This window comes from Hippopotamus amphibius, chromosome 1, assembly GCF_030028045.1.
Source record: "Hippopotamus amphibius kiboko isolate mHipAmp2 chromosome 1, mHipAmp2.hap2, whole genome shotgun sequence".
Taxonomy (NCBI): Eukaryota; Metazoa; Chordata; class Mammalia; order Artiodactyla; family Hippopotamidae; genus Hippopotamus; species Hippopotamus amphibius.
In genome coordinates, this window is record NC_080186.1 from 107,339,477 (window position 1) to 107,345,137 (window position 5,661).

At 49.5% G+C, this 5,661-nt stretch overlaps 1 non-coding gene across 1 annotated transcript; it reads left to right on the forward strand.

Moving 5' to 3' along the window:
• Positions 1-4,236: 4,236 nt before the first annotated feature.
• On the forward strand, positions 4,237-4,308 carry TRNAQ-CUG (transfer RNA glutamine (anticodon CUG)). Its single transcript has one exon. It is a non-coding gene; the product is annotated as a tRNA-Gln (tRNA).
• The last annotated feature ends 1,353 nt before the right edge of the window (positions 4,309-5,661 follow it).

Here is a 5,661-nt window from a genome sequence, read left to right on the forward strand (position 1 = left end):
ATCTCTCTGTAGGTAGAATAACAACAGCAGACACCAATAGGTTCCACCTGCTGAAAGGGAAGATGAGGATGAGGTGCAATGACTCAGCTCAGTGTCCTCAACTCAATGAAGTCCACTGGCTTGTTTTCAGTTTCCTCTCCCCTGCCTTGCTTGGAAACTCTCTCCAGGTGGTAAACTGGAGCAAATGTAGGCTCATCTGCTTGTTTCTCATCTCTCAGGATCACTCACTGACCTTTACTGCCTGATGGCCAGTCTTTTGAAAATCTCTGTCTCATCTATTTTGTCCAGTTTATTGTTGTTGCTTTCTTTTGCTGTTTCAAGTGGGAGAGTAAATCCAGTTTCTGTTAGTGTGTATTCGTGTGGCACCCCCTTTATAAAATCACAGTTGGAAAATATCTATCAAGATCCTGAAAAGAAACTTTTCCAAAATAAAAAGCACAGTCACAACCAGGGTAAGACTGTGAACGAAGGAAAACCCTTAAACTTGACTGATAAGGAGCTAATATCCAAATATATAAACAGTTTGTAGGACTCAACATCAACAAACCCCAAACAACCCAATTAACAAATGGGCAGAAAACCTGAGCAGACGTTTTCCCAAAGAGGACATACAGATGGCCAACAGGAAAAAAGCTCAACATCAACTATCATCAGGGAAATGCAAATCAAAATCACAGTGTGATGTCACCTCACACCTATCAGAATGGCTATCATCAAAAAGAACACAAATAACAAACACTGGCCAGGATGGGGAGAAAAAGGAACCTTGACACATGGTTACTGGGCACAGAATTATCACATAACCCAACAATTCCAGTGCTGGGTATGCATCCAAAAAAACCCCAAAACACTAATTTGAAAAGATACATGCACCCCGGTTTTCATAGCAGGGTTATTTAGAATTGTCAAGATAGGGAGGCAATCTATGTGTCCATCAACAGATGAACGGATACAGAATATGAGGTATATGTAGTAAATGGAATACTTCTCAGTCTTAAAAAAATCAATGAAGTTTTGCCATTTGCAACAGTATGGATGGACTTGAAGAGTACTGTGCCAAGTGTAATAAGTCAGACATCACTTATATGTGGAATCCTCAAGAATACCACAAACTAGTGAATAAAACTAAACAGAAACAGACTCACAGACATAGAGAACAAACTAGCGGTTACCAGAGGGGAGTGGGGAGGGGGAGGGGCAACCTAGGGATCGGGATGAAGAGGTACAAACTATTATGAATAAAATAAGCTACAAGGGTATATTATTCAACACCGGGAAGATACTCAATATGTTATAATACATATAAATGGAATATAACCTTTAAGTTGTGAATCACTATATTGTACATGTGTAAATTATATAATAATGTATATCAACTCTACGACCAAAAACAAAAAGTGTATTTTAAAAGCACCATACCCGTTTTAAGGACAATGCTGGCCTGACTCTATGTTGGGGATTGCAAACCCCATAGCCCCTTGCCCAAAGGCTGAGGGAATGTTCCCTTGAGGTCTGTGGTGAAAACCAGTCCTTTGTGAGTGGAGATGCCTCTTGAAAAGCATGTCACCCTTGATTATTCCTATTCTCCAAAAGGTCCTTCAAAGGAAGGGTGAACGTGACTACAAAGTGGCCCAATGGAAAGTTCCAGCTTTGGGGCTTTCGTGGAGTATCTCTTAGGAAACACTGCTTCCAGGCTGACTTATGTTCCCTGAGGAACCAGGGAGAGACACCAAACATTTCAAATTGGTGGGCTACAACCCAGGCACTGAAAGAGGGGCAGAGATTCCCAGACCTTCTCTCAGAAACCTCATCGGTTGCTCCAAAAGAGACCCCACAAAGTCCTCCACTCACAGGATCTTCCTCCTCTTGGTGGTAAAAAATGACCCTGTGCCTTATTTGCTAAGCAGGGGACACAGCGCTAGATACTACTGTTTCTTGGGTGTATTGCCATGCCAGTTATACAAAAGAAAAGAAAGACGGGAAAGCTAGGTGAGGTATTAGAAATATCTGTCCTCCCGGGGCTGCAAGAGGCAGTCACCTGGCCACACAGGTCTCCCTGAGTTTAAGACCTCTGGTGGTGGTTCTGCAGTAAAGGAATAAGCTGGTCCACTTTCTTTCCAGCAGAAAATGGGGAATGGGACTGGTCTGAAATAAAGTGTTCTTCATTGGCTGATTAGGGCCTTAATCCTCATCAACTATGATGGTTGTCAATTCAGTCTGGCCCTGGAAAGGAATACAGCATTTTTCCCCAAAACAAACTTAGAAGGGGAGTAGGAAGGTTTATCTTCCAGGAAAATGTATCTAGGAAATGCTCCCCAAGAATTTGCCCAAACTACTGAATATATTTACAGTGGTCTGTTATTAACCATTACCTGTCAGGAGAGTGTGCAAACACTGTCCCCCATTACCACAAATTGTGCAGTCGAGTTTCCTAAATTTGGAGAAATCAAAGGGCTCAGTACATCCGGAGTGCAACGGATAAGCCTTTTTTTTTTTTTTGGAAAACCATCTTGCTGATCATGGGATCTCCCTGGCGCCTGTACCACAACAATGCAAGATACCAATAATAGAAGAAATTGTGTGAGAGAGAACAGAGCATATATGAGAAGTCTCTATCTGCTCAATTTGTCTGTAAACCTAAAACTGTTCTAACAAGTAATGTCATAAATTTTTAAAAAAATGTAATGATGCAACACCCTCAAATCAAAGTGTTGCTGGCATCCTATAACTGCATAGTTAATACTAGCCCTTGAGGTGCACCAACCTGGAGTCTGACCAGGCCTATGCCATCAGCCTCTGCAGCCTGGCAGTTCCCCTGGAATCTGGCTGTGGAAACATGTAGGTCAAGGTGGCCGCAGAGCTCCATATGGTGCAGAGAGAACACTGGAATGTGGTGACGGCGGGGAGAAACCATCGGAGGGCCGAGGTCGGTGAAGATCCAGGACGACTCAGATTCAGCAGCTGCCCCACCCGCGGCCACAGAGCAAAGGACAGGGAGGACAGGAACTGAGAGCTACCGGATGAGGTCGCTGCCTGAAAGATAAAAGCAGCTCAGGAGGCTTTGGTCAATTTTGAGAATGGGAAGCAGGAAAATGAGTTGAAGTACGACTCGCATGTTCCGTGGTGGCTTGAACCACCAGTCTTCCAGGTAACAGCACGCTCGCGTACTGTACTCACAGAGCCGCATTACACACTCTTCTGCTGTTGCCACGGGGTGAGAACGTGCCCCCCAACCCCTCCCTCCGGTTCTGAAAACACACTCAGACTGGCCACTCAGGACACGCTGTTCTCACATGGGGCACATGAGGGCCTTGATACCAGGGAATGGGCCAGGCCGCCTGCTCCTCGCCGCCTCGGGAGCCTCCGCTCAGGTGACAGGGGACCGCCACAGCCTCTGGGGCTGCAGCCCGCCCTGTGCCCCTCTTCCCTGCGCATCCCCCTCCGCGGAATGCGAGGCTGGGACAGGCTTTCAAAAGTGGCCGACGTTCAAAACTTTAAAACTGGCCGCTGAGCCATATAAACGTCCGGAGGCTGGAAACGTCGACGGGGAGCCCGTGGGCCGCGCTGAGCTCCGCTCCCAGGACCCAGCGGCCGCCTCAGTCTCGGGGACGCGGGTGGGCGGAGAGGGGGTGAACCCGGAAAGCGGAGGAGGAGCACGAAGGGGAGGGAGGAAAGAGCCCAGAAGAAACACTGTCAGCTGCTCACACCCGACCTCACCCCTCAGGGCGCCAGCGGCCTGGGTGCTCGCGGTGCGACGGGTGGGGCCGCGGCCGCTTCGGCTCCCATCCGGTTCCCAACAGAGAGAGGACGCGCCGTCCCCCGACGAAGCCGGCAGCGCCCCGCGCTTCTACCCTTGCACCTGGGTCCCAGGGAGGGGACACCCCACGACGTGCCTAGCCCTATCCTGAGGATGTTCAGAGCTGCCAGGGCAGCGGCGAGAGGATAACTGCAAAGAAGGGGAAAGGAAGTTTGGGGGTTTTTTGGCGTTTGGGTTTTTTTTTTCTGGCGGGAATTTTACCTCAGGGCAGAAAACTCTAGAAATGCCGGCAGAGCAGGCGCATTTGGGGGAGGCCGCCAAGCCCTCCGCTGTCGCTCCTCCCGAATGGACTTCGTGTCTTTCCACGACGTACAAACCTGAGGGCAGGCGAGTCAAGCGCCTCCTGGCATCGCGGAGCAAGCGGGCTCACGGCGGGGGGACGAGAGCTCCCGGCGGGAGGCGGGTGTTGGGCCCGCGGCGGTTCCATGGTGTCATGGTTAGCACTCTGGACTCTGAATCCAGCGATCCGAGTTCGAGTCTCGGTGGGACCTTTCCCTTTAGGCCGCGCCGGCGTCTTTTACTCCCGCAGCCAGAACTCAGTCTCCTGCCGAAGCCCGCGTTCCTCCGGCTCCTGTTCCTGCCACCGCAGGCACCTCGCAGCCGCTTCCCTGACCTCTGCCGGCTCCTTCTCCAGAAAACCGGCTTCTCCGACCTGCGCGGTCCACATGGGCAGGTGGCGCGCAGGTGGGGGACGAGCCCGGGCTGTCCCCGCTGGCCCCGGGCGGTCAGCCCGTCTCTGGCCATCGGAGGCCCGGCCCCGCCGCCAAGCGGCGCAGCGACCGAGCCAGTGCCACCCCGCCGTCGGGGCCCCCTGGGTCTCGGGGGTAAAAGGCAGAGGCTGCGCCGCCTGAGTCCTGCCCCGCGAGGGGGCGTCACACCGCAGGCGTAACTGCGCGCTTGTCCCTGTGAGTCAGGGGTCGCTGTGGGGGCTGTGATGTCGCTGGTCAGACAGGGTGACAGCCTCTTATGGTTCCAGACCCGAATGGGTAGTGCTGTATTGAGGTGCCTATTCTATTCTGAAGTTTGATTGATCCTATTCCACTGTGTTCCGATTTTATTCAGAATTTCTAGCTCCTAAGTCTCCATTGGACACGAAAAGCCGCTGTTAGGCTGAGATTTCAATCTTGACCCCAGGAAGTCCCGTGCTTTCCTCCCAAGCTCAGCCAGAAAGAGGAGAAAGGCCAAGGATTCCAGCGTCTGGGGAGACCAGGGCTCCCTGACCCCTCTCCACCCAGGCCTTTGAGACACTTGCAGAGCTTCTCATCAAGGCTAGCCTGTAGCGAATACACTTTGTTTCGTTAGATTTGGGTGGAAACCAGATTTATTTTTTTATCATTATAAACTTAAATTCCTTTTTCAAATGTTGCCTCTGGATATGGAAAACACCATGTAACAAATAAACCTTTTGTGCAAGGCCTTCTGTGGAACAGCCACATGGATAAGAACTAGCCGAAGAGAGTATAAAACATAATAATTTATGTGTACCCCAGAACAGTGACAAAATTTTAAAACCTGCTTTCGTCAATTGTGTTATGATTGGCATTGTTGGGTATTTCTTTATTCTTTTGTCAATATAGTGTGGGAAAAAGCAAAGGAGGCGGTATAAGATGTTGTATTTCTATTACTCCCAGTGCCCTTAAAAACAAAACTAGTGGTATTAGAGAAAAGAGTCTCAGTTGAAAGACAGACATTCAATCAAAGCCTGTAGTTCTGAGTTTGAATTGTGAATGTGAATATATGTGAATGCATGAACACATACAAATATGAGTATGTATTTGCTAGCTCTGTCCACTGCAAAGGTCTAGAATTCAACCACTTCCATTGAGTGTCTTTAGGTTACACAA